The sequence below is a fragment of the Pongo abelii genome, chromosome 12, assembly GCF_028885655.2.
Source record: "Pongo abelii isolate AG06213 chromosome 12, NHGRI_mPonAbe1-v2.0_pri, whole genome shotgun sequence".
Taxonomy (NCBI): domain Eukaryota; kingdom Metazoa; phylum Chordata; class Mammalia; order Primates; family Hominidae; genus Pongo; species Pongo abelii.
This window is the reverse complement of record NC_071997.2, coordinates 76,366,280-76,391,931: the sequence shown is the minus strand read 5'-3', so window position 1 is coordinate 76,391,931 and position 25,652 is coordinate 76,366,280. Positions and strand designations below refer to the sequence as shown.

Genomic DNA, 25,652 nt, shown 5'->3' with positions numbered 1-25,652 from the left:
GGTTGCTGTGATTGGCATTTAAAAAAGAAAAAGGAAGAAACTGATACAAAGTTGTTTTGGCAACAAAGTTATATTTATGTGGATAGATAGTCCACAGGCCAGATAAACCGAAATACAGTAGCAAAGTATCAAGGAGTAAGCTGTTTCTAACACTGTCTATACATTCTGTTCAAGTATTCTGAGGATATTATCTAAGATGTCTCTATATGCATCTTTTGGGTGCACTGCAATGTATGCATTTGTGATCTTAGTTCTATTAGAGACTCTCTATAGATTTGTATTTGAGAGTAACAAATTTCAATCTGGTCACTGGGTCTGTTCAGATGGTGGCAACTTTCCTATTTCCTTGAAGACTAGTGTTATTTATTCAAAGCTGTAATTATTTGGATATCTTCTGAAAACCTGGAGGACTACCCCTTTCTGCAGCTATCTTGGCTGTGGAATGGTGTGTGGGGTGTTGGGAAGCACACGAGCTTTGGAGTGAGGTGGACCTTGGTGTGACTGCTGGTTCTACTACTTACTACCTGTGGGCTTTAAGGCAAATTGTTTTATTTCTTGGAGCCTCAGTTTCTGTGTTGGTAATACTTATGCATGAGATTAAGAACTAAATGTGGTGTTTGTGAAAATGTCTAACTAGTACAGAATCTGATACACAGATTCTCCATAAATGCTAATTTTATTTTGTTTTAATTTTACTCCTATGTCCTTTGGTTAACTGAATTACTTTTTCTGTTAGTTTTACAAATCTTCAACCTCTAGAGTTTACAAACGTTATCCAAATCCCACTCATTTTTTATGCTTGTGTCTTTTTTGATATTTTCCTCCTTCCTAGAATTTTTTCATATCCATTTCTGTATCTTGCTTGAATTACTGATTTATTATCAATGTACTAGGGTAATTAGTATATAGATCAAGAGGTGTCTCAATCTCTAAGTTGAAGGGCTTCTGAGTTTACATGATGTTATTGATTCCTCAGAATCTTATGGTAGCTAGAGTTGATACAAGCTGTATTTGCAATTCAGTTTTCTCTTCTTTCTCTCCATCATCTGAGACATGTCCTCCCTCAAACTTCAGCCTTGAATTCTGAAACATCTCAGATCTTTGGGTACTCAAACTCAAGCTAGTGCTGAAGTAGTATTAATTTTGTTATATTTGAGTATCTTTTGCATCCTACTTTTTGGAAATGAACTCAAAACAAAGGTAGAAAATCTATATAAATCAACTGAAAAAGTGCTGGTAGATGAGAGGACCCATGAGAATCCACTCAATGTTACTCTCTTCTGTATCCTAATTTCCTAGCAGTTATGATAACTACCTGAATTTTCCCTAAATGAACTTCTGCTCTTTGATTTCTGGTTGAGAGTCACTATCCAAGCAATAACTCTTTTCAAGTCTGCTTCCTTTTACCTTGTCTTTTTGTTATTTCTGGGACTGGGACTCTGTATCCTCTAAGGTTTGAAAAATAGCCAAAGATTATTTATTATTTTTGCAGCCTTGTAGGCATTTGGAAAATGTTTGGCTTCAAATTGATTTCAATAAAATAGTTGGCTGGAGTTACAAATGAGCATTTTGGCTGGAATTGTGTTAAATACCAGTTTGAATTTTGGTAAAGCTGCCCTGAATACATCTATCTTTGTCAATGGATTTGTTTGTTTATTAAGTGCATACTTTCTGGATTTTTGTGGGAAAAGAAGGTCAGACAGAGGAACATGAGGATTAGAAGTGATTACGAACAGGGAAAGGGATTCATGGAGAGTGGTGTCTAGAGATAAGGCATTACGAGAAGGGAATCTGAGTCATAGTGTGCATAAGTGGGTGTCGAATCCAAAGCCAAAGCCGGAACTGCCATTGAGCTGAGCTTCCCACTGGCATGTTTTCCACATTCTGAATGGTGGAGACATTCTTGAATAGGTAGTCACAATTAACAACAGAACATAAGTATTACTGATACAAGGATGGTTCCCATAAAAAGGCTTTATCCTTCTCTAGTTCAAGCTTCTGCAAAGCCTTAAAAAGAAGCCAGCTCCACTTCAAGAGATATGGTGCATTCTACATCCCTGTGACCCAAGTGGATAAGTAATCTCCTCAGAGAAAGCCATTATTAGTAGGTTGGATAATGATAATAGTATAAGTAATTGGAGAAAAATAAAGTAGTTTCTGTTAGAATAGTCATTGGGGGCTGCCTATATGTAATTGGGTTGCAACCCTTAAGACTAAACTTATGCCACCTTCTCTTTCATAAAAAAAGAAAATTTTGGAGGTGCTCTTTCTGCAGACCGGAGACATAATAATAATTAACTTCAGTGACATGAGCCACTGATCTGCTCCATGGAATTGAAGTTGTAATGGCTGAATCAGCTTGGACCTACCTTCTCTGGTAGAGTACATCCACAGTAAAAGAAGGAGAAAAGTTTTTCCTGGAAATATTTAGGAGACAGTGTTTAGAATCCAGATCTCTGAAGATTCTTGCAACAGAGAAGAAATGTCAGTCTAAGTTTGTCAGAGTTTTCTTTTTTCTTTTTTTTGGAGATGGAGTCTCGCTCTGTCACCCAGTCTGGAGTGCAGTGGCACGATCTCGGCTCACTGCAACCTCTGCCTCCCGGGTTCAAGCAATTCTCCTGCCTCAGTCTCCTGAGTAGCTGGGACTACAGGCACCCACCACCGTGCCTGGCTTATTTTTTTGTATTTTTAGTAGAGAAAGGGTTTCACTGTGTTGCCCAGACTGGTTTCGAGCTCCTGAGCTCAGGCAATCCGCCTGCCTCAGCCTCCTAAAGTGCTAGGATTACAGGCGTGAGCCACCATGCCTGGCTGTTTGTCAGAGTTTTCTAAGAGGATACTTGGTTTGGGAAGATGGAAGTGATGCTAAAGGCAACAAACATGAAAGCATGGAAGATGATTAGATACTTGCAGCCTGTAAGCCTGTAAGTCTCCACGACAGAATGTTGGGCAAAATTGCCAAAGGTTTGACTTACCCATTGTCAGCTTCTTGGAGGCAGGGGCCAAGTTTGAGAATTCTTCTGCAATTCTCGCAGTGCCTGACTGGAACTCAATGGCTTCTTTGAGGAGTTGAGTGCCATACCACAATCTGGCAGGATTCACATCCTACAAGAAGGTGTTTATTCTAGAAGCAAATGCATCCCCATTGTCAATTTAACTGGCTAGTGACCTAGGAAAAAGGCATAACCCCTACAAAATCTCAGTTTTCTCACTAAAAAATAGGATCCCAGTATCTATCTCATAGGCTTGCTGGGAGTTTAAATAAAAATATTTACATAAAATGCCTAACAATGCCTGACATGGAACCATACAGTACTAATAACAGTGTCAAAAGCTGCTATTTAATTAGGGATGACCATGTTCTTAGCCTTGTACTAAGCATTTTATGTAGATTATCTCATTTAATCTTGACAATGACCCTATCAGGAAGGCTGTTACAGAAATCAAACTGAAAATGGGAGAATAACCAATAGCAATACCTTTCCATGGAGTTACAAAGCAACATGGAACTCATTTTTCAGAAATATGAGTTCCAGAAATATAGTGAGAAAAGGAGACTGAAAGAGACAGATACCAGGAGGCAGCGTCATTCTCTAATTTTAAGAGCTCCTTTTGAAGAGGACCCTAAGAAAGCCACCTAGGAAGCACCTGTAAAAGGACACATGGATCTTTACAGGGCAACAGCAAGGGTGGCTAGACATAGTACTGTAAGGAAAAAGATGAATGAAACATTTTCTCCACTGCTTTGGAGATAGTAAGGGAAATTCAGGACCAATTAGAGAAGACAGGGGCTCAGTTTAGGGAAGAAAGCCCATAGGGGAAAAAGGCCAAGGGAATAATACCTGATGCCTAAGGCCTGAGGTCCTAAAAACAATCTTTTAGGATGGAGATTGAAGAATGCACGTCCCTCAGGAAGGGACAATACATACTCAACTATTCTGATTGGCTTGCATATGTTTGGGGAGTGAATGCCAAGAGTCTTCATAAATACTTATTTTTAAGTTACTATATTGAGGTAAATACACTTAGAGAAAAATGCTCAGATCATAAGTGTGCAATTTGATGAATTATCACAAAGTAAACACACCCACATAACCACCACCCAGGTCAAGAATGGGAACATTACCATCTTTATAAATATTTACTACTCAGAGTTTTCACATGCTTAGTTTCTTAAATAAATTTGTGTCTTTCTAATGTAGACATTTAAAGTAAAATGTGACCAGTTAGGATGTTTTATGCATAAAGTGAGAAAAGTGGCTTGTTCGAAAAATGAGTTGGAGAAAACACTTGAAATCCGTCCAATTCTATAAAAGCAATCTATTGAAATCTGCATAAATTATAACTAAAACCTGAAATAAGGGACAGTTTTACACACCTTCCAAATCCAACAGGGTACTGAAAAATTGAGGTTCAAGGAGGAATCCCTGTTTTTTCATTTTTTGTTTTAAAAGCACTATGCTGCTTAAAGCCTTCAAGAAATTACAGCTTTTGGCACTGTCCCAAGCACATTGTGTGCTTAGCAAATATTTCTTGATAATGACAATGGTGATGTTACCTTTTTTATATAATACATGGTGATCTTTGGCCCCCTAAAGCAAAAATCTGTGCAAAGATATATGACTTTTAGTTCTCTGCAGTTGTTGCTTGCAGCCTCAGGAGAGACAATGTTCTTTGTGTATTAGTGGTGTGTTTTATACACCGATTGAAATTATTTGCCCTTTACCTCTATCCTTCTCCACAACCAAACACAGGCTCTGGGTTTTGCAGATATCAATAAGGAAAGAAAATAAGCAGCAAAGCTGGGTGTAAGTTGCTCACATCTGTAATCCTAGCACTTCGGGAGGCCAAGATGGGAGGATAACTGGAGGCCTGGAGTTGTAGACAAGCTTGGGCAACATAGCAAGACCTCATCTCTACAAAAAATTTAACAAGTTAGCTGGGTGTGGTGGCACATGCTTGTAGTCCCAGCTACTTAGGAGGCAGGAAGATTGCTTGAGCTCAGGAGTTTGAGGCTGTAGTGAGCTACGATCAATCACTGCACTCCAGCTTGGTCAACAGCAAGACCCTGTCTCAAAAGAGGAAAGAAGATGAACAGAAGTATCACAGAGGAAAACAAATTCTGAGTTAAAACCACACCCTTTGCTTCAAGGAGTCAATATTACAACTTAGTATAGCAATTAACCACACCTTTTATTAGATCAGATTCCATTGTGTGCATACTTGTACTTTAGTGGATAGTCATTTGTGAACTGAAGAAGGTTCTCCATGGCAGCCACCATGGTGGGTGATGATAAGAAGAAAATAAAAAGACATCTGCTAAATAGGAGGGTTATCTGACTTTTACAGATTATAATATCCTTAATGGATTCTTTAGTTGAAACTTTACAGGATACAGAGTTGACATGATATGTACATTTGATGATGAATAATGAATACGGTAACATTTACCTGTTTGTGAATGCAAACTCAAGCTCAGTCTTAGGAACTCCCCAAATGATCCCTGCTATGCTAAAAATATATTAATTACTTGTTCTGCCTTGATTTTTAAGTTGGCAGTAACAATTAGGAAGAGATGAAGCATCTATTTCATAGGACTACGTGCGTTTTATGTTGTTTTTGTGTTCTCGGCAACAGCATTTAGCATTTACCCATTGAGGTTAAAGTATAAATAGATGTCAAATTTATATAAATCCTTCTTCCTTGGCGTCTACTTTAGCCAATGGGTTATAATTTAGTAGCTTTGATTTTGAGTCAACCATTTGTCTTACATGAAAAATTGAGTAACTCTTTCAGGCACTTTTATTAGAATGTAGACTGTTCAAGTTAATTATTTAGGGATAAGTGTCATGTGGTACAAAGTAAACTGGACTGTAGTTTCAGGTTTACCACTAACCAGCTATATGTCCTGGGGCCACTTAATTTTTGGGCCTCAAAATCAGCTAGTGGTTAAAATTGTGGGCTTTGGAGTCAAGCAGACCTGGTTCAAGGCCCTTATTAAGCCTCTAGGAGTTTCAGCTTTTTTTTCATCTGCAAATTGAGACCAGTAATAGTCTGACTTCATATAACATTGTCATGGGGACTAAATGGGACCATGTATGTCAAATGCCCAGTATACAGTCAGTGCTCAATATATAAGAGTGCTGGAATAAGTGGCCACTATTTTCCTTTCCAAATCCAAAGATTTGATTTCTGTGAATGGTGGAGCTTCTGAAATGTCTGTCAAGATTGTATCCAGAAAGGAATTTCAGGTCCTTGAGAGATGGCACATTGTAGCCAAGCTTTACTTCTGCATAGGCCATTGGGCATTGGTGTATTTTATTTACACATTTATTGAAAACCCTGACATCCTTTGAAAGAAAAGAGAGGGAACCCTGTTACCCCATCAGAAGAAGAAAGACCATGTGGACTCATCTAGCACAGTCCTTCAAGAGAAGCTGTTTGCTTGCCTTAATTAAGGGTTGTGTCTTTAGTATCACTAAGGCATGGCTGCGCCCAGGAAGGAAAATGATCAAAGATACATGGCCAGTGTCCTTAGGAGGGGCCGATTAGGAGGCAAAATAGTCCTCCCACCAGCATCCTCTCTCTTACAGTTTCCACAGTGATGGGAGAAGACTGTGGTGGTGAGAAACAGCAGCAGGAGACTAGGCTATCCTCAAAGCTTGCCCATTCGCATAATGACTATGTCCTACATCTTTCCAGTTCTTTATTATTGACAAATATTTTACCAGCCATGAGAAGTAAGCAGGAAAGTGAATAATTCACCTGTTGTAAAGATCAGGAAAATCAGAGAGGCTTAATTTAAGTAGGGGAATCAGATACTGAAAACCTACATTTCCTCAGTAGACACTGGGGACCCCAGAGTGGGGAGGCAAGAGTTGAAAAACTACTTATTGGGTACTATGTTCACTATTTGGGTGATAGGGTCAACAGAAGCCCCAAACCTCAGCATTACACAATATACCCATGTAACAAACATGGACATGTACTGCTGAATCTAAAATAATTTTTTAAAATGTAATAACAATCAAAAAGTAAACATGCATTTATCATATGTCCCAACAATCACATCTCTTGACATTTATCCCAGAAAAATGAAAATTTATGCTCACACAAAAATCTTAGACTATATTGTTTGTAGTAGTGTTGTTTGTAATACCAAGACACAGACACAAACTAAGTGTCCTTCAATGGGTGAATCATTAAACAAACTACGCTGCATCCATATCATGAAATACTACTCAATAGTAAAAAGGAACAAACTATTGATACATGCAACAGCTTGGATGGATGTCAAAAGAATTAAGCTGAGTAAAAAAATTCAATCTCAAAAGGTTACCTACTATATGATTAAATTTATAAACATTCTAAAAATGACAAAATTATAGAGACAGTAAACACATTTAGTGGTTGCCAGGAGTTAGGGAGGGGGCATCAAGAGGGTAAAGAGATAGGTGTAACTAGAGACGGGTAACACCGGGATATTTGTGGTGATGAAATAACTGTGTATCTTGACAAATCTACATGTGGCAAGTTGCATAGAACTATACACATCTTCACACATGAGTGCTTGTACACTGGTGAAATCTGAATAAGATCTATGGGTTGTATAAATGTCAATTTCCTGGTTTAGATGTTTTACTACAGTTATGTAAGATGTTCCATTGGGGGAAATTGAGTGAAGTTACATAGAACCTCTGTATTATTATTTTTTAACTGCTTGTAAGTCTATACTTTTTTCAAAATAAAAATTTGAAAAAACAAAAACAAACAAAATAAAACCTAAGTTTCCTGACTTGTAGTTCCATGCTTGTTCCTCTGTGCTATTTTGTCTGAGATGTAGAATTATGCACATTTAGATAATTTATTTCCTTCCAATTTATGTCTCTTTGAACTTCAATTTCTTTGTTAGGAGAAAAAAAGGACTATAAAATAGGAGTGCCAATAATACCTTCTTCACTGGGTTTGTGAGAAAACTAAATTAAATAATATGTATAGAGTGCTTCGTGCAATAGTGACTATTAGTCGTTGCTATCAAATAGTTAAAACACCCCTACTGCCTGGGAGGATGCTAAATTCCTAGCAATGTTTTTATTGTTTCCTTTAATGAAACCTCATGTTTTGAAATATTTTGTGTAACAAATTGCATATATGGTTAATAATTTTTTTCTTTTGTTACTATCAAAGGCATTTTAGACTGTTAGTTGGAGCTTCTGATTAGCAATTGCATCAATATTGAGTTGATTTAAATCCAGTGAAAGCAAAGAAAGCTGATATTTGGAGAGCCTTCTTATCCTCATCTAAGGAAATGTACTTCTTTCAGGTCACCTGAAGTGGTGAAGTGTCTAAAACATCTTGCTGATCTCCAGCACTGAGTCTACAGACTCTGGACATAGTTGGGCTCCACTTTTTAATGAACAAGCCAAACCTTATTATTATAATCTGAGTGAGTTGACATTTTGTGTGTGATCTAATTCAATTTTTGAATGTTACCATTTTTTCCATCACATCATGGGAAATTGGTGTGGTCCAGAAATAATCCAAATGAATTCACTAAGAATGAAACTGAAGATGAATTTTTAACATGCTACCAGAAGTTATTGATTAACAGGCATACAAATGTTTCAGATATTATATTATGAATATATAAAAATCCAATTATGGCTTTTATTCATTGTCATTAAAGACCAATTTCAATAATAATTTTTAATACTTTTTATTTTTTGTTTTACCTTTTAGTCATGACATTTTTATTATATCAGAGGAGAAGGGAAAATAATTTTTTTTTAGTATATAGAAATTGGATTGCTTATAGACAAATTAAACTGTTAAGAGGGAAAATTATAAAGGATGTTGAAAAATATAAATTTAAACAAGCATCTCTTATTTTGACAGGATATGTTTCAGAGAGAACAAGTCTTGAGTCTTTCAAATATTACTGAGCCAGGCTAAAATAATTTCATTGTGAGAGCATTTTCCTTCTCTGTGTGCAGTCTAAGTGCATATTTTGTGCTCTTAGGAATAACTTTCCAAAGCTGTGCGAAGAATGTAGCAATAAAATCTAATAAGAATTATGGCTCATGACTTGAATGATGTCAGTACCCTTTTAATCCTCCCAAACATGAAAACGTTTTCTCCTCTTAAATAAGATTTCTTAACTCCTTATTTCTAAGGAAATAAGTACATCTGAGCAATTCTATTGGCAAAGTAAGAGTTAAATGAAAATGTTTCTTTCCATTATTATTAATGCTTATACTTATTAAGACCACTACTTTAGAAATGTATTCTAGACAATATTTTTATGAATACATATTATTTTGTCGGATTATTTTAGTGTTCCAGTTATAATCTTTTGCTTTCCCTAAGCCAGTGGTTCTCAAACTTGAGCGTGAATCAGAATTACCTGGAAAGCTTGTTGAAACACAGATTGCAGGGCCCATTCTGAGTTTCTGATTCAGGAGGCCTCTAGTGGGGTGCAAGAATTTGCATTTCTAACAGGTTCCTAGGTGATGCTGCTAATGCTAGTCTGGGAATCAAACTTTGACAACAACTGCTTTAAGCCATATTACGAACAACCTTCTTATTTTAAAATTTAATTTAGTGGGATTCAACCATCATGAGGCATGTAGTCACCTTGGTTTAGAAGAAGTTAAAGTTCAGTAAGTGGGCTATAGCTTGGCTTTTTGGCCATGCTAGATTTATTCCAGGCCAAAGAACTGCTTATAACAAAAGCATAGTTGATGAAATGGTTCGATGCTTGAAGATGTCAGACTGTAGAATCTCTACGGGTAAGTGTGTGATTTCTTCAGTGACATCACATTTGCCTGCAGAGATTTTCCAGTCTGCCACTTTGAAGTTGTACTTAAGATGGAAAAAAGTTGTCGTCATTCTACAGTGGTCTTTCTGGTCTTGCTAAATTTTAAAACTATATTTATTCAAGGTTAAAATTGGATGGGAAGTAGGAGTTATAGTTGGGATTCAGATAGGTGCATAAATGAGAATGGATACTCTCTAATTTTGCCACACATCTCCATAGAGAATGAAGGAAAAGATGAAAAGTGAAGTTTCCCCAAGCCACAACCAGTGGATGAGACTAGTATACCTTGGTCATGGAAGAAAGACTAGGCTTCTTATGCCATCATTCATTTTTTTTCCTCAAATTATGCTGTTTGTTTCATATGTGCTTATTTTACCAGTGTTTTAGTCACACCAAAAGCCTTATGGTCAATCCAGGTAAATATCCTTGCATTTCAAGCAATTTTATCTAATGTTAGACTTTGCAGTTGAGTTTCAGTCTTTTGTAATTTAGTTATGCCTAAGTAATAACAAGATTAGATGAGTAGAATGAGGAGATGTGCTTTTTACTTGTATTCTCTCCATCTTTCTTCGCCTAATAATGGTCTTATGATAATACCATCACCTGCTGTTAATCTTTAAAGTGCTGGAATAATGCATAATATGCAATATTTACTTTAGAGCTCAAAAATCTAACTTGTGAATATTGTGATATTATTAACACTACAATGTCGGTTTTTGGGTCAATGTCAACTATAAATTTATTCCAACATTCTCCTAGAATAGGGACTTCATATATTTTGTTCTCTTCTATATCCCAGCACATAGAAAAATTCCTGGCCTATAGTAGGTGCTCAATAAACATTTATTAATGATTGGCTATTACTTAGGATGTTTTTTGCAAATGCTTGTTTACCATTAGAAAGGAGATATATATATTCACATATTTTATTGATATTAGAGTGACATTTAATTTCAGACAAGATAAAATGAGAGAATATTTAAATATGTAAATCTTGGTAATAAAGAATCCTTCTACAATAAAATGCCTTATAATACAATTTTTTGTAATACTTGGTTTAGGAGTAGATTAATAACTTCCTTAAAGTATAGCAATGTTATATTATGTTTTTCAGGCATGTAGTTGAATTTCAGATGATGAGTTTTTTAGTCGTGGGTTACATCCAAATTTATGTAATAATGAATCACAAAATTAGGGTTGATTATGTTTACACTACACAACACAGTGTCTTGATTATCTGTTAATCTGCTATACACACATCCTTGGACCTCAAGATGACTTTAAAAGCATCCTTTCAATTGCATTCTGACTTTCCTAAATAAACCATAAATAGAAACTTAACCGTAAATCTCTCATAAGTGTGCAGAGGATATAACAGGTGGCTCTGATCTGATGTAAGTGTAGCTAAAATAATGTGTTGAAATAATTGCAGCTTAGAAAGATAGAAAACATCTGGGCTTCAAGGAAGAACACTTCCATCCTTTTTGCTGCTTTTAAAAATAGAGAACTACATCATTCTGGGTTGCGTAGAAAGAAGGGGCTTGTGTTAGAAACTCTATGATCCTCAGTCTGTTCATCTAAAGCTCCAAAGGATGAGACTACTATACCTTGGTTATGGAAGAAACACTAGACTTCTTATGCCATCGTTCATTTTCTTTTCTCAAATTATTATTTTTGTTTATTTGTGCTTGCAGGGCCTGATTAACAGTGTCACTTGTTCTCTTGAGGGAAAACTGAAGTTGTGAATGATGGAATTGTAGTTGCCATTTCTCCAATTGTTGATATCTTGTTTGTTCCTTTGCTCCATGGGAAGGCATGGATAGAACAGAGCTTTGAGACAGAATCCTCGTTTTAGTTGCCTCTATGAGTAGGCTGTTTAGAGGCTGCCAGTCTATAATACAGGGCTCTTGTTAGTTTAAGCACTTAGGTAGAAAAAGACCCCTCTATAAATGCAAATTTTTAATATCTAAGCATTATCTGCCATTAACATTAGTACAGATGAATTTATAAGATTATTTCTGGCAGACAGTAAAGACCTGAAAAAAAAATTGAACAGTACAGTTACATCTTAAAAGATCAGAGGCCAAGATCTACCCAGTGATTCTCAACACTGGCTGTACATCAGAAACATTTTGGATTTATGGAGAAGACAGATTTCCAAGCCCCAACCAAGACCTACCTCCTGAACCTGAACTTACAAGATGTGGACTGGAGAAGCCTCCTTTTTAAGAAAAAAAATTAGTAAACTTTATTTTTTAGGGCAGTTTTAGATTCACACAAAATTGAGTGGAAAGTATAGAGGGTTCCCAGATACCCTATCCCCGTCCATGTACAATCTCCCCTACTAACGACATCCCCCACCATAGTGATAACATTTGTTATGATAGATGAACCTACATTGACACATCATTATCACCCCCAAATCCAGTTTACATTAGAGTTCATTCCTGGTGTTCTCTGTGTTTTGACAAATGTGTAACGATATGTATCTGCCACTGTAGTATCATGCAGAATAGCTTCAGTGCCCTAAAAATCCTCTGCCTATTCATCTCTTCCTCCCCTCTAACTGATGCCACCCACTCAGGTTTTTACTGTTTCCATAGTTTTTGCCTTCTCCTGAATGTCATATTGTTGGAATCATACAGCATTTAGCCTTTCCAGATTGACTTCTTAACTTGGTAATATACATTTACATTTCCTCTATGTCTTTTCATGGCTTGCTGGCTCATTTCTTTTTAGTGCTGAATAATATTCCTTTGTCTGGATGTATCACAGTTTATTTATCCATTCACCTACTGAAAGACATTTTGGTTTCTTCCAAGTGTTGGTAATTATGAATTAAGCTGCTGTAAACATCCATGTGCAGGTTTTTGTGAGGACATAAGTTTTCAACTCCTTTGGGTAAATACCTAGGAGCGTGATTGCTGGATTGTAAGGTAAAAGTATGTTTAGTTTTTAAAGAAACTGATGAACGGTCTTCCAAAGTGGCTGTACCATTTTACATTCCCTTCCGCAATGACTGAGAGTTCTGTTGTTCCACATCCTCATCAGCATTTGGTGTTGTCAGTGTTCTGGATTTTAGCCACTCTTTTAGGTGTTTAGTGGTACCTCATTTTAATTTTCAGTTCCCTAATGACATACAATATCAAAAATCTTTCATATGCTACTTATTATATCTTCTTTGGTGATACGTGTATTCAGGTATATTGCCCATTTTTAAATTGGGTTCATTTTATTATTGTTGAGTTTTAAGTGTTCTTTGTGTATTTTAGATAACAATTCTTTATCAGATGTGTTTTTTTGCAAGTATTTTCTCCCAGTCTGTGGCTTATCTACTCACTTTCTCTTAAAATAATCTTTTGCAGAGCAGAAGTTTTAAATTTTAATGAAGCCCACCTTATCAATTATTTGTTTCATAGGTCATGCCTTTGGTGTTATATCTTAAAAAGTCAATGTCATGCCGAAGGTCATCTAAGTTTTCTCTTGTGTTATCTTCTAGGAGTTTTATAGTTTTGCATTTTGTATTTAGGCCTATGAACCACTATGAGTAATTTTTGTGAAGGATATAATATTTGTGTCTAGATTATTATTATTATTTTTTGCATGTGGATGTCCAGTTGCTCCAGCACTATTTCTTGAAAAGACTCTTTGCTCCATTGTATTGCCTTTGCTCCTTTGTCAAAGATCAGCTAACCATGCTTGTGTGGGTCTATATCTAGGCCCTCTATTATGTTCCATTAATCCATTCACCTATTCTTTCATCAATACTACGCTGGCTTGACTACCATAGTGATACAGTAAGTCTTGAAGTCAGGTCGTGTCAGTCCTCCAATTTTATTCTCCTTGAATAATGAGTTGGTATTCTGGATCTTTTGCCTCTACACATAAACAATAGAATTGGTTTGTCAATATACACACAATCACTTTCTGGGATTTTGATTGGGACTTCTTTGAATCTATAGTTCAAATTAAGAAGAACTGACATCTTGACAATATAGTTTTCTTACTCAGGAACTTGGGCTATCTCTCTATTTATTTAGTTCTTCCTTGATATCTTTCATCAGGGTTTTGTAGTTTTTCATATAGATCTTGTACATCTTTTGTTAGATTTATAGTTAAGTATTTCATTTTTGGGGTGTTAATATAAATGGCAATGTGTTGTTAATTTCAAATTTCATTGTTCATTGCTGGTATATAGGAAAGTGATTGACTTTTGTATATTAACCTTATATCTTGCAACCGTGCTATAATTGCTTATTTCCAGGAGTTTTTTTTGTTGATTATTTTGGGCTTTCTATATATATGGTCATATCATTTGTGAACAAAGACAGTTTTATTTCTTCTTTCCCAATCTGTATATTTTCTATTTTCTTGTTCTATTGCATTAGCTGTAACTTCCAGTATGGTGTTAAAAATCAGTGGAGAGAAGAGACATTCTTGTCTTATTCTTGATCTTAGTGGGAAAGCTTTGAGTTTCTCACCATTAAGTATGAGGTTTGCTGTAGTTTTTTTGGTAGATATTCTTTATAAGTTGAGGAAGTTCCTTTCTATTCCTAGTTTGCTGAGATTTTTTTTTTTAGCATAAATAGGCATTGCATTTGTCAAATACTTTTTCTGCATCCATTGATATGATAATGTGATTTTTCTTCTTTAGTTTTCTGATACGCTAGATTACATTAATTAATTTTCAAATGTTGAACCATCCTTGCATACCTGGGATAAATCACATTTAGTCATGGTGTATAATTCTTTTTATACATTGTTGAATTTGACTTGCTATTATTTTGTAGAGGATTTCTGCATCTCTGTTCATGAGAGGCATTGGTCTGAAGTCTTTTTTTGTAAAGCCTTTGTCTGACTTTGGTATTAGGGTAATGCTGGCCTCATGGAATGAGTGAGGAAGTGTTCCCTCTGTTTTTATTTTCTAAAAGAGATGGTAGAAAACGAATATAATTTCTTCTTTAAATGTTTGGTAGAATTCATGGGCAAGCTTATCTTGGGCTTGTGCTTTCTATGTTGGAAGGTTATTAATTATTGATCTAATTTAGCTAATAGATATAGGCTATTCACATTGTCCATTTCTGTTTGTGTGACTTTTGGCAAGTTGTGTCTAGGAATTGGTCCATTTAATCCAGATTATCAAATCTGTGGGCATAGAGTTGTTCATAATATTTCTTTATTATCCTTTTAATGCCCATGGTATATGTATGATGTCCTCTACTTCATTTCTGATATTAGTGCTTATCATTAAGATATCATTCTTATCTTTTTTTTTCTTATTTAACCTGGCTAGAGATTTATCACTTTTATTATCTTTTCAGAGAACCAGCATTTGGTTTTGTTGCATGTTTCTATTGATTTCCTGTTTCCAATTTCATTGATTTCTGCTTTAATTTTTATTTTTTTTCTGCTTTCCTTGGATTTAATTTTTTTTCCTAGTTCCCTAAAGTGGAAGCTTAGGTTATGTATTTCAGATCTTTCTTCTTTCATAATATATGCATTCAATGCTATAAGCTTCCCTCTAAATGTTGCTTTCATTGCATTCCACAAATTTTGATAAACTGTGTATTTTTAATTTCTCTTGAGATTTATTCTTTGACCCATATGTTATTTAAAAGTTTGTTAGTCTCCAAGTTTTTTGAGCTTTTCCAGTTGTCAGTTATTGATATTTACCTTAATTCCATTACGTTCTAACAGCATACATTGTATGATTTCTATCCTTTTAAATATTTTAAGATGTATTTTATGGCCCAGAAAGTATTCTATCCTGGCAAAATGTTCCATGTGAGGTTGAGATGGATGTGTAATATGTTGTTGGATGAAATAATCTATAGTTGTCAATTATATCCCAATGATTGATGGTGTTGTTGAGTTCAACTATGTCTTTACTGATTTTTTGCCTAGTGGATCTGTCCATTTCTGATAGTGGTAAAGTCTCCAATTATAATAGTGGATTTATCTGTTTCTCCTCGCATTTCTATCAGTTTTTGCTTCACATACTTTGGTGCTCTGTTGGGTGCACACACGTTAAAAATTGTTATGTTGTTTTAGAGGACTGACCCCTCCATCATTATGGAATAGCTCTCTTTATCCCTCCTAAATTTCTTTGTTCTGAAGTTGGCTCTCTCTGAAATTAATATAGCTACTCCTGCTTTTTTAAAAACAGATTTTCTGCTTTCTTTCAATTAATATTACATGGTATTTTTTTCTTCATACCCTTACTTTTAAACCTTTTTTTTTTTTTTTTTTTTTTGAGATGGAGTTTTGCTCTTGTTGCCCAGGCTGGAGTGCAATGGCGTGAACTCAGCTCACTGCAACCTCCACCTCCCGCGTTCAAGCAATTCTCCTCCCTTAGCCTCCTGAGTAGCTGGGATTACAGGTGCCCACCACCACGCCCAGCTAATTTTTTGTATTTTTAGTAGAGATGGGGTTTCACCACGTTGGCCAGGCTGGTCTTGAACTCCTGACCTCAGGCGATCCACCCACCTCAGCCTCCCAAAGTCCTGGGATTACAGGTGTGAGCCACCGCATCTGGCTTACTTTTAATCTTTATGTGTCTTTATATTTAAAGTGGGCTTCTTGTATACAACATGTAGTTGGGTCTTGTTTTTTAATCCACTCTGACAATCTCTGTCAGTTAATAGGCATATATAGACCATTGAAGGTTAAAGTGATTATTATTATAGCTGGATTAATATGTAACATTTGTTATTGTTTTCTATTTGTTCTTCTTGCTCTTCATTCCTATTTTGTCTTCTACACTTGTTCTGCTTTTGTAGTTTTAATTGAGCATTTTATATGATTTCATTTCTTTCTTAGGACATGTCACATTAAAAAAAAATTTAGTAGTTTTTCCCCAAAGTTTGCAATAGACATTTATAACGAATTCAAGTCCAATTAACAATGTACTGCTTTATGAGCAGTGCAAGTACATTATAATAACAAAATATTCCTAACTCCTCTGTTCTCTTTTGTATCATTGCCATTATTCATTCACTTACATATTAGCATACATATGTATGTTTATGTGTGTGCACATATATTTAAAACATATAAATGTACATAATTGAATATATCATTGCTGTTATTTTGAACAGTTTTGTGTTAAATCAATTAAGAATAAGAAAAATAAAAGTTTTATTTCACTTTCACTGATTCATTCTCCATTGCTCCTTTCTTTATGTAGATCTGAGTTTCTAACCTATATAATTTTCTTTGGTTCTGAAGAACTTCTTTGAAGAATTTCTTGCAAGGCAGGACTACTGGCCAACAAATACTTTCAATTTTTGCCTGAGAAAGTCTTTATTTCTTCTTTACTTTTGAAGGATAATTTCACAGCGTAGAGAGTTCTAGGCTGGTAGTTTCTATCTCAATAGTTTAAATATTTTATACCACTCTCTTCTTGCTTGCATGTTCTGAGGACCAGTCAGGTGTAATTCTTATTTTTGCTTCTCTATTGGTAACGTGTGATGGACCCACTATGTCTGGGTCCTCCTGAGTTTTTAATTCTTACACTTGTCCACACTGATCTTCTAGCAATTGTAGTTCTGGTTTTCTAACCCTGGCACTGACTCCTGAGAGACTGCTCATAGACTTCTGCTCCAGTCCTGTGACCTCACTTCTCTGACAGATCTAAGAAGAGTTGTTGATTTTTCAGTTTATTTGGCTTTTTTACTTGTTGTTAGAGTGGTGACTTCTTAAGAGCCTAACATGCTGGACCTGAAACTAAAACTCTTGATGATTTTACTTTTTAAGATGAGTCTGATGATTGGATAGGTTGAGAGCTGGTTTTTAAACTTTAAAAAGTAATGCCATCTTATTTCCAAAAATATATGAATTTATAAATTTATAAAAATAATACAATTGATAAAGTGGGGCTGTTCTGGTTGAATTGTGTGTGTTAGCGAGGGAGGGAACCAGGGTTTTGTCCTCTCAGCCCCTTTCCTTATGACAGCCCAAACAGCCTCTTCAGAACTCCCAGTTTGCAAACCACACTGATCTTTCCAGCATGGGAATTGCCAAATGATCCCTGACAGGTCTTGGAGGGTATGGTGTGAAAGCTCTTGGTGCCTGGAGAGCCAATTAGGTGAAGGAGGAACAGCACTCAAAGGAGCACAGACTTTAGATATCAGTCTTAAAATTGCCACTGGAAAGTGAAGGGGACAGGAGGGTGATGCATTTGGAATCAAAGTTAGAAATCTGTTTGCTGGCAAAAAGACCATTTTGCAACTTGCCTTTTTTAAATGACCTTACCCGTGTAGGGTGTTATTTAGTTAACCCAGCCGAAGGGGATGTTTTAAAGGTGGAGAATTGCCCTGGTGATGAACAAATATGAGAAATAAACTTCCAGTGGGGCTGGGTTGTCTGCTGACTGTGATTTCCTGATGATCTATAACAATGGTTATTCACTAACAGCTGGTGCATGTCTCCCCCGGACAAAGCCACTGGGAAGCACAGGCGCTCTGATTGGTGAACCAGAACCGTTTCCCTGGTAACAGTTAGCTAGCACGTGTTTTATTGTTTCCAACTGCTTTTCCTGGGGTATTTGCAGGTGGTGGGAGATGCTTTCTTAAAGAGGGGTCATAACCTCATGAACTTTCAGATGTTGCAACAAATTGGGGAACAAAACATTTTTCCTTTTTCAAATATATTAAGTAAATCTTATTACATAGCATTTTCAAGACAGATGCAGCCCAATAGTTTTTCCTTTTTGCCATTATTTCCAGATGTTATCAATTTTAAAGTCAGCATTCCATTTTAAGAACAGGATCTATAGGAAGGTGATATTAGTAATATGTATAGCGGCAGAGTATTATTTTGCCCTTTTTGGAGGTTTGTTCTGGTTCTACATTTTGCTATAAAATGTGAGATCAAACTGTAAAATGTGAGTGTATTTTTAATTGGCCTTTTAATCGCTGTATATTTTGCCTCTTCATTAATTAACTCAATGTTTTTGCCTTTACTGGTCGTTTTCTTTGTCATTTTTAATGCACCAGAAAAATTATAGTGTTTTTATAAAATACAAGACTAAATAAGACTTGATTATATTAGAATTTTCTTCTATATTTATTTGAGATGTTTTTGAAAGGATTCGTTAATTTCCAGATGGATAGCTCCCTCTTCTGTCTGGTTTGCAGAATTCACATCTTTTGAAAGCAGAGATGGAAGATGAAGTATGTATCACATAATTCTTTATCTTGGCTGGAGGCTGAATGTAGTTACTATATGAAGAATAACAAATTCATGCATTGGAATATGGAAAGCGCTTCCATTGTAATAATTTTGTTTAAAATAAAATTGTCTATCTTGCCATAAATGCTGGCTAAAAGAAAATGAAAACATTCCCTTAAGTTAATATTGAACTTTATCTGCAGACATCCCTGAAAAAATGCAGACCTGATCAATCACTTGACTGAACTCTACTTGAAACACTTGGACTTTGGTCAAATAAGCATTTGCCACTTGATTTGTACAGCATTACAACAAAAGTGCAACTCAAGTCTTCTCTTGAGCCTGATTTGCAAGGTTCTTTCTGGTAAGTGTTCTTCATGGGTTTGCAAACATGCACCTAGTTATAAATTAGATCAGTGGCATTCAAATACTCTTCTCCAGGAACTCAGAATTAAAAAAATAATTTAAAACATTTCTTTAAAAAATATTTTTCCTTTGTTTCCTTGGATGCAATTCAATCACTACACCCAAAATTAGGGTTATGCTCTGAAAGTGAACACAAAAAAATCATAACCTAAACTCATAACCATAGAACCAAAAGAGCTAGTAAAATTATTTATAATAAGGATACTTATGTACAGTCCGTGTTTCTAGAGATACCATGAAGTGATGCATTTTTACTGTGAAGAGGAAAACATTAATCAGGCTCACCCTTCTTGTTTCTCTCAGTGGCAGGGTGAAAGGGGAGGGGGTCACATAACCCTAACTATTTGAATATATATTAAAGAGCACTGTTTGCAACTCTCTACTTCGCTTTTGTTGAGGTAGGCATAGCTCAGGGCCCTCTGAAGGAGAAACATTTTACCTCACACACTCCTGTTGGTACCATGTCATTGTATTCTTTCTTTTTAGATTCATTAGAGGAGTAAAAACGATATTTTTTATATCAAGGAATAATTTGAATACAGTGAAATGAAAATCAGAAAATTAGTCATTATCAAAATTTGTAGACTTAAGCATATATTTGAAAATTTTAAATTACTTTCTTGTATTCAAGTAGGTAAAATAACCAAATCATAAAGTATTAGATAACAATTCACGTGGAATGAGGGATGCTGAACACCACAGGCCGTAGAACACTCAATTCAGTCTCTCCTTTCACAGACGAAACATTAAGCCCAGAAGGACAGTTGTCTTGTTCAGGGTCCTGCAGCTAGCAGGTGACAGAGCTGTTTTCTCTGGCTCTTATTCAAAAGTGCCCTTTTGCTCAGGTCATGCTGTGTGCGGTGGTCAAGGAGTTCTTCCCTAAGGGTACTTGGCTGTGGCTCCATGAATACGGATTCTGTAATTTCTTTCCTCCTCCAAATGAATAAACTCTGGCCCCATTTTCCGGATTTGCATTCCAGTGACTTACTTGGTGAGTGACTTTGGACTAGTTAACCAACCTCTCTGTGCTTGTTTTCACTTCTACAAAATGAGGGTAATAATAGTGCATATCTCAGAAAGTTAAGATCAGTGCTGTGTGTGGCACAGTGCCCAGTAAATAGAAAGCTCTCAATAAGTGTTATCTATTATTTTTATTATTGTAATTTTCTGCCTATTTTTCTCAAGTATTTTCTCCAGTGTGTCTTAATTTACTCTGCAGCATGTAGTAATCACATTCTGAAATGACTGAAGGTTGTACACCCATGTGCATAGTAGCCTTATTGACAGTAGCCAAAAGATAGACGCAATCCAAGTGTTAAATGACAGATGAATGGATAAGTAGAATGTGGTGCATATACATACAATGGAATATTACTCAGCCTTAAAAAGGAAGGAAATTCTGATACATGCTACAACATTAATGAACTTTGAAAACATTATGCAAAGTGAAATAAGCCAGCACAAAAAGACAGATACTGTAATGATTCCATTTATATGTAAGGTACCTAGACTACTCAAATTCATAAAGACAGAAAGTAGAATGGTGTTTGCCAAGGGCCTGGAAGATAGGGGAATGGGGGAGGTGTAGTTTATGAGTACAGAGTTTTCGTTTTGTAAGATCAAAACAGTTCTGGAGATTAGCTGCACAATAATGTGAATGTACTTAACACTACTGAACTGTACATTTAAAAATGATTAAGATGATAAATTTTATGTTATGTGTATTTTACTACAGTTAAAAACAACAACAACAAAATGATTGAAGGGCTTAGTGCACTTAGAACATATTAGTTATATTAGTTAGCTGTGGATATTTTGACTTCTTGGTCCCAGAGCTCTGGGCCAGTGCCGTGGGTTAGAACCAGAAAGGATTTGGTTGGAGACTAAGTATGGTATGTAGTATGTGATCATAGTGCTCAAACATTGTATCTGTTTTAGTTCTGTTTCCTTCTTCCAGGATTGCTGATTTCCTGCCAGAGATGGACTTAATTTCCAGAGCCTTATAGTTTATGAACTTGGATGAAAATACAGAAGCACATTTTCCCCATAGACACATGAAGAAACTCCTCAGAGACTCTTCAAAAAATGGAAACACATAAAAAGCAAATTTGATTCAGCAAGTTTACCATTAACAAAACCTCCTTTGCGGGCAGGGATGGTGTAGTGATAGTATAGGCTGTTAGAAAGAAGCTTAGAAACTGCCCTATTGAACAAAGCAAGCTAAAGGCAGAGAGATAAAATGGGAGAAGAAAACTGCTTTTTAGTTTAGATTTTTTTTTGAAATTTCTGCTTAATTATCACTATTATCTACAGAGTTGATTAAAAGCATCGAACATTTCCAGGATAAAACCCAAGCACAAATGGAAAAGGATTTATGCTAAATTGGCATTTGATAATTTCTTACAATAATCTGACGTAAAAGTTGTCTCCCTTTTATTTCAATTCAAGAATTCCTTTCATCTTTTACTCAATAGTCAATATCCTTTTTATTTCAATTCAATAACATTTACTGAATATCTAATATGTAGTATAGGCCCTGTGTCTCAGAAAAAAACACTGGGTTAGGGTTTTTAAAATAAGTTTTAAAAGAAGGTAAATATTTTAAAGCTTAAGTTTTTTTTTAAGTTTAATGTTCAAAATACTGAACTGTACTAAAAATCACAATAAATGGCCATTCTTCCAAATAACATTCCCTTTATGATTATGGGATTTATATAAACTAAATATTTGCAGAAGAAATTTCTTCAACTATGTTGTAGGGAGAATGTCATCTTTTCAGATATGCTGGTTGGGAATAATCACTACACTAGTGGAAATGTTTGCTCAAGCCAGCATCAAAAAGAGACAAGAGATTTCCCTTTATCAGCTTCTCAGAAATGACAACTAAAATTCTTAGTTTTGGGACAGGACAAAAGTCTAAGTCTGTCATTTTTTAAACGCCACATTTTTGAAATAACAATCAGGTGTTTCACTTTAAGCGTATTAAATTTAAGTGTATTAATATTTAATATAAACATTGAAATATAATTATTAGTTTATTCAGAAGCAAAACCCCAATCCTAATTTCAGCATCATCTTAATAGAAAGCCTGGGTTTATGAATCCACAGGCTTTTTATTAAAATCCCAAGAGGTCAATAACAATCTTGTAATCACAAAATATGCATAAAGGAGAACATCAGACTTACCAAGAAATATAGCTGTAACAGTGCATGACAAAAAGCACATTTTGGAGACATGATTCAATTTCCTGTTTTTCAGCATCAGGTACTTTATCTGACCATCTGAAGGCTTTAGAAATAGGTGAAAAAAATGGGAGAGTTGTTAATATTAAAAGCTATGAAAGGTGAAAAACAGGCCCTGACAAACACATCTAAACAGATGCATGTATTTCATAACAGAAACAGTTCCCTTTTCATTCTCAATATTTCTAGTTGAATAATTATCCACTACCCCAAGGATTCTTAATAAAAAAACATTTTACCCTTTTGAGAGGAAGACAGCAATGAGTTCATTTTGAAAGGTTCACATTTAGCTTTTAGCCAAAAGTGAACCTTTGGTGTCTTTTGAATCCTTTTTAAGTCTTGAAGCCTTAGAGAGAAACCAAAGAGAAAGAGATCAGATCGCGGCCTACCTCTTTCAGCCCTTGAGAATTCCCTTTCCAAGTAGTTTCTTAAATAGTGAGGCTGCATCAGAACCCCTAGTTCTTCTCCTTAGAAGTTATTAAATCAGCAGAAAGGCCGACAATAATGGCAAATGAAATCTAAGTTTTGTATAGGAAACAGACAGGCAGTCTACACTTTGTTATTCACTTGATAGACAGAGCCATTTTGACAGCCCTAACCTTGGAAACCACAGGTCCTGCTGAGCTCAGCAGGAGTCAAACGCTGAGTACCATCTGTCAAAGCTTTATTTTCCCCCCTCCTCATCCACGCCTTTACTATAAGATGCTAACAAGAGCCCTGAATGAAAGTAGCTAACTACAGTTAAACTCGTGTGCATTGTAACACTAATGTTGGGGTAAGAAACTCACTCCCGGAATCTACCAAATTTGAGTGAACAGAATTGAGTATTCTATGTCTTTTCTTAATGGTTACCAACGTTGAAAAAGTGTGGGTTGAGAAACTCCGTAACCACACTCCAAACAACTAATCCTCCAAAATAAGGAGATTGCACATCATCTTGTATGTTTTTGCCAATTCTGTAGCTAAAATAAATGGTTTGGAAAGTTCTCAACTCTAAGGCCTTTTTTTTTTTCTTAATGTAGTTTAATTAAACGTGCAAGAACAACAAATTAATTTCTTTCTAAAAAATAGAGATTTTGATGAGTTGAACTTGTGCTTTATAAAATAAATCTCGTTCAGAACAAACACTCTTTCCCTTTCTCCCTGGCATAATCAATTCTAAAACATTAACAGGCCTAATAATAATAAAATCAATTAAATCAAGTGTGGTATAGCTCATGCTGCACTTGTGTAGAAGACAGTATATCAATTGAAACATAAAGGAGCTCACAAAGGCATTCCTTTCCACTAAGCACTACCAAAATGCTACATATTTTTTAAAGTACAAATTTATTTTGCTTGCATTTAAAATTTTTATATATTTAATGAAAAAATTTAGATATCAATTTAAAAATCCTTAATTTGGAATACCATTTTTAGCACACAGTTCCTTAAAAAATGTAGAGAACATTTCCATAGACACAAATAAAAAAAAGTAGCTTAGAATTAAAACGCTGAAAAAAGCTGAGATCTTTTTAGCAGAATTATTCCTAATTTTAATATTTAGTTTTTCTACTTGAAATAGTAATGTTTCTTTTTCCCAATTCTCCCAAATGCTGAAAATAGTTATAAAATATTGCTTCATGGGAATAATACTATATATATGTACTAGATATACTATAGCAAGTAATTATTTATTGTTTAGTAGTTAATAACATTGTCAAGAAGACACTGTGAAGAAGTATTATTAAATTAATTACTGTATTCATACGAGTGTGTACTATTTTTTACATTTTGCTGAATGTTCCATGTGTGCAGATTTTGCAGGGATTTGAGAGACCTTGTGTATAAACACCTGAAATGCTTTATGTGAAATAGTTTTTGTAAATCACACATCCAGAAGGTGATTTTGCTATTTAGAGTGACCAGGTGGTGATTTATTTGCAATGTGAAAACTAGCTAACTCGTAAGTAATAGTTTCTAATATCACAAGGTTGAATTTTGTCCATCAGTTTCGCAAGACAACTTCAGCTGTATATATGCATGAATGCATCTGAAAGAAGTCTCAATAGGTACTATTTGAGTTGGGGCTTTGCTCCTTCTCCTAGTTTTCCTCATCTGCCCTTCAGCCCAGGAGCGGCTGAGGAAGGAAGCTGCCTTTGCTGGCAGACAGGGTCCCTGATTGGTAAACACTTCTTCTACCAGTGTGCTTATGCCTGAAATCCTTTCTTAAGGGGGCAGGACACAACTTTCACTGCATTGAGAGAAGATTCAAAGAAAGGCAAATGCCCCAGGGAGAGGGAACATGTGGATCTAAATTAATCTTGCTGACAGTTATTCTGAAAGCAGAGAGAAGCAAAGGAGAGCAGGAGGGGAGGCACCTGCAGATGGAGAAGGGGCGAAGACAGGAAGGCAAACTTGGTCTTCCTTGAGCTTTTACCTAAGGAGGGCTGCTTGAATTGTCCATGCATAGCCTTGCTTTGCATAATGCCTGTGTAGACTTTCTTGATTGTCATTGTTATGCTTTTAATTTTCAGAATCTCAGAATCTCAGAGTTGGGGGGAATGTTAAGGGTCAGTTAGTCCAACCCTTCCTTACAGAGATGAAGAAACAGACCCAGATAAATCTACTCCGTGGTTTATCCAAAGCCTGATTTTTTTTTAAGCCCCGTCGTTTTGTCTAAAATACAGGTGATAATATTACAGACATCAGAGGATTTAATGAGCAATATTGAAGCCTATAGTACAAGTCCTGAGCACAGAGCAAGTGCTCAATAATTGTTCATTTTTGTTATCATCATCCATGGAATTCAGAGCCAGATTCAGTGACAATTTATAGTAACTGTATTAGGTCTCATGGTTACTAATTTGTTTTCATTTCCTGTTCATGAATTTTTTCTTGTAAGGAGCTAATAGAAACAATTAACAACTACTGAAAATTTATAAAACAATTACCTATATTCTACTTATGTTGATAAAATATGATGCATTTTGCAAATATTTTTCTTTTTTTCCAGATA

The 25,652-nt window shown here is 35.5% G+C and overlaps 2 long non-coding RNA genes across 4 annotated transcripts in view; one reads left to right on the top strand and one right to left on the bottom strand.

The window, feature by feature from the left end:
* LOC134759707 (uncharacterized) overlaps positions 1–24,397 on the top strand; it is a 37,838-nt gene extending 13,441 nt beyond the window's left edge. For both annotated transcript variants that reach the window (XR_010136293.1, XR_010136292.1), the window contains exons 2-4: positions 19,189–19,349; positions 20,257–20,402; positions 21,369–24,397. This is a non-coding gene — a long non-coding RNA (uncharacterized LOC134759707). The remainder of the gene's footprint in view (positions 1–19,188; positions 19,350–20,256; positions 20,403–21,368) is intronic.
* The window catches only part of LOC112132079 (uncharacterized), a 118,925-nt gene that overhangs the window by 56,801 nt on the left and 36,472 nt on the right, over positions 1–25,652 (bottom strand). For both annotated transcript variants that reach the window (XR_010136291.1, XR_010136290.1), the window contains exons 4-6: positions 22,894–23,000; positions 22,598–22,700; positions 2,973–3,121 (exon numbers count right to left, since the gene is read on the bottom strand). This is a non-coding gene — a long non-coding RNA (uncharacterized LOC112132079). The remainder of the gene's footprint in view (positions 1–2,972; positions 3,122–22,597; positions 22,701–22,893; positions 23,001–25,652) is intronic.